Below are 3,447 nucleotides of genomic sequence, written 5' to 3'. Positions count from 1 at the left end.
CACACACACACACACACACACACACACACACACACACACACACACACGATGCACTCATTCTTCAGGGGATTCACAGACACAGACAGCTGTGTCTATTTAGAAACAGGAGGAGGGTGCTAGCAGGGTCTGGACGGACCTTGCAAACAAAGTGGAGGGCGCTGGGGAGGGCAGGGGGAAGAGGCGCAGTCTCCTCTCCTGCTCTCGCCCTCCCCCCCCCTCCCCCCCCCCCATACCCACGGCACATCCTGAGTGCGTGAGTGAGTGCATACCTCTACCCGAGACCGCGGCCGCCCCCGGCGCGTGCCCGGGCTCCAGACCCCGGCGCGCGCGCCGCGACTGCCCCCCCCCCCCCCCCCCCCACACACTCACTCACACACACATACATACACACGCACGCACGCACGTACACACACACATACACATACACACCCTCGTACTCACCCACTTACCAACCGCTCCGCCCCCTCCCCCCAAACCCGGGAGGCGCGCGCCGCTTCCTGGTTCCGCCCCGCGCCCGCGCTCCTCCAGCCACCCTCGGGGGGCCCCAGCCACCCTCCGCTCCCCGTCCCCGTCCCCCCTCGAACCACCCGGCCTTGTTATTGCGAGATCCGTGCTGTGCCACCCGCGGGGCGGCTACCGTAGGGTCACTCCCGCTCCCTACCCAGCCAACGGGCCAGCCAGATCCCCCTCCAGGGTCCGGGGCTTGGAATGATGACATGCGGGTTTGTTTTGGGAAGTCGACCCCCCCCCCCCCCCCTCCACCCCTGATCCCCCCCCCCCCCCCCTCGGGGTCCGGGGCTTCGAATGATCACCCCCGGGTTTTTTTCGGGAAGCCCCCCCCCCCCCCACCGCTCCACCCGTGATCCGCCCTCCCGCGTTGTAGTCGTAGTGTCGGCTCCGTGCCCTACCCACCTCCCTTCCCCTTAGCCCCAGGCCGGGTGCTCAGTGCTTCTCCTGTCCCCTGGTCCTTTCCCTCCCGAGCCGGGGTCAGAAGTCCGCAGCTCACCTGATCGATAATTATCCCGGCTTTGCTCCCCAGGACGACCCACCCAGGGCTACGAACGAGGCCTTCTTGGCGGCTTCCCACTCGGAGCGGAGAGCTTGCGTGGACAGTTGTCCCCGCTGCCAGTCAAACTGAATTACAGCTAGGGGTAGAAGACACCGTAACTGGAGGAAGGAGTGAGGGGGTCACGAAGAGGCAGAAAGGGAGGGGAGGCGTTTTCTTCCCCAGAGAGCTTTCTGAAATGAAGGCACCCCATCGGTGGGAGCCAAGGGAGAATGGACTGGATGACTGTGTAGGACCCAGAGAGGTTCAGGAAAGGGGGTAGGGGTGGAGAGTGGGGTTAAAAAAAAGATCTGTGAGTTCTCTGTCCCTAACTTTTTCAGATGACCAAGCATAGGAGAGAAGGTCCTAGCTAGGGGGTGGCGCTGAGAGGAGGAGCCAAGTATACATTCTCCCCACCCCCACTCCCATCCCCAACTACAGAGCAACAGAGGCCACATCTCTGGAGCTGGGCAGCGGTTTCCCTGGCAACCTTCCAGAGGCCAGCACTGTACACAGTTCTCACAGACCTTGGGGAACCCAGCCTTACTGAGGAACCGAGTGGTAGAAGAGGAGCCCCACTCTCTACCTTTTCCCTCCATGCTCTAAATCTCTGTACCCCCTTTCCAGTCTTCTACATAACTGTAGATTACTTTGTCTTAAGGTTACCACATCTGGAAATCCCCCAATCCATCCTTAGTTACCCCCATGACTCCAATCAGGCTTAATTGTTTCCCATCTTCACCTATCCCCCCCCCCCCAAAAAAAAATTAACAGGTCTGTGAGTAGTTCTGCTGAGCTCTCACAGGTGATCTTAAAAGTCTCTTCTCTCCACTGGAAGCTTCTAGTCCCTATCCCCTCATTCCTTATCAGCACCTAACAAGATACCTCACTCAATTTTAAAAAAATGAATAGAAAAAGAGGAGCAGAGGTGACAGAATGATTAGGGGAGGAAGCTAAAGTTTTCACTTAGGTTGCTGTCATTACTCCGCTGAGAATCACCTATCCATAATATGTTTGGCCACATTCTGTGGGTAGGTATGGAGATGAAAAGTGATGGCAAGTAAGCAATAGGTTAGAGGCAATGGAAGTCTTATTGGCTCTGCTGAAGTCTTTCCTTCTTTCCCTACCTCTAGACTCAGGTTTGGGCTGGCTCTAGGTCACTTTGCCCTTCCCACCTATTTCTCTAAGTCAATGGAATGTTACCTAAATAGTGTTGATGGAGGGGTGGCTAGGAGTCAAAGCAAATAGACTCCCGGCCCTGGAGTCAGGAGGACCTGAGTTCAAATTTGGCCTTAGACACTTAACACAACTAGCTGTGTGACTGTGGGCAAGTCACTTAACCTCAATTGCCCTCCAAAAAACATAAAAATAAAATAGTATTTATGGAGAAGGGGGCAGGCAAAAAGCTTCTTAACTCCTCCCCCCCCTTTTTTTTATTCCTTCTTCCTTTAGTTCTGCCATCTCACAATGAAGCTCTGTCTGACTGCAAGGCCCCAGCTGTTCCTAGATGTGTGTACAGATGCTAAGGACCAAATGTTCTAGATGACTCCCTCACCAAGAAATGTCAGTCAACCTAGGTCTGAGGGGGCACTTCTGCCATTCTTCACCTACAGACTATTTGGAACTGGAAAGGACTCAGAAGAGATCCCACAGAAGTACCCCCAGAACTGAGAAACAGTCATAGGGCAAGCTGGCTCCAGTCTCAGAAAATCCTAGTCAAAAGTTTTTATGGATTAAAAAAGATTGCACAGAACAGACTGGGTCCTGGGTTCTGTATCTAAAGTTAGACAAACCCCACAGAGGGATATATTATAATACACATACCCCCAAACACACACATCCAGAAAATCTGAGTGAAGAAAAGGCTTCTGGGGGAAGGCAACAGAAATCCATTTTGCAGCCCTGTCTGTATTTTACTCTCATCTCATCTCATCACTCCCAGCCTTCCTATTGACAGCTTTCTATTCAGGAATAAATGGGGATATTGCAGAGAGCATCCACCCCCTACTTCTCTTTCCTTCATAATCCCTGCCCAGATACAGCTAGACCATGAGACTATTTTCTGGGAAAGTAATTAAGTAGAAACCAGAACCCTGTGGCTATAGGGAACAGAGATTTTAGGTTATACTGCCTCCCAAGACCCCAGACTACCAACTTCTATCGGAGCTCTAGGGACTAGGTCTCCCTCTAAGCACTACCAGGGTCAGGGAAGGGGGGTGGTAAGGTAGGGAGAAGAGACCACATATAGACCAAAGGAGGGCTCTCCAGATTCATGGAATTGCCATCCATATAGTAGAAAGCTACTCCCTGCTTAGCTAGTACAGGCCCACAGAACTAAGAAGAAAGGATTTGCTACCAGTAGGAAGAAGGGGATAACAGGTCTCCAGGGACTTTCACAACTC

The 3,447-nt window shown here is 53.5% G+C and overlaps 1 protein-coding gene across 2 annotated transcripts in view; it reads right to left on the bottom strand.

The window, feature by feature from the left end:
- The window catches only part of LOC138145964 (signal transducer and activator of transcription 5B), a 66,823-nt gene extending 65,446 nt beyond the window's left edge, over positions 1-1,377 (bottom strand). Inside the window, exon 1 of one of the 2 annotated variants that reach the window (XM_069067657.1) lies at positions 1,007-1,377. The gene's annotated coding sequence lies outside the window, so the exon portion shown is untranslated. The remainder of the gene's footprint in view (positions 1-1,006) is intronic. The other variant, XM_069067658.1, reaches the window with a different exon arrangement.
- Between the last annotated feature and the right edge of the window lie 2,070 nt (positions 1,378-3,447).

Source organism: Petaurus breviceps, unplaced genomic scaffold (genome assembly GCF_028583685.1).
Source record: "Petaurus breviceps papuanus isolate PSGF00001 unplaced genomic scaffold, PetGlider_PUasm1.0 90750, whole genome shotgun sequence".
Lineage (NCBI taxonomy): Eukaryota > Metazoa > Chordata > Mammalia > Diprotodontia > Petauridae > Petaurus > Petaurus breviceps.
This window is presented reverse-complemented; position numbering and strand designations above follow the sequence as displayed.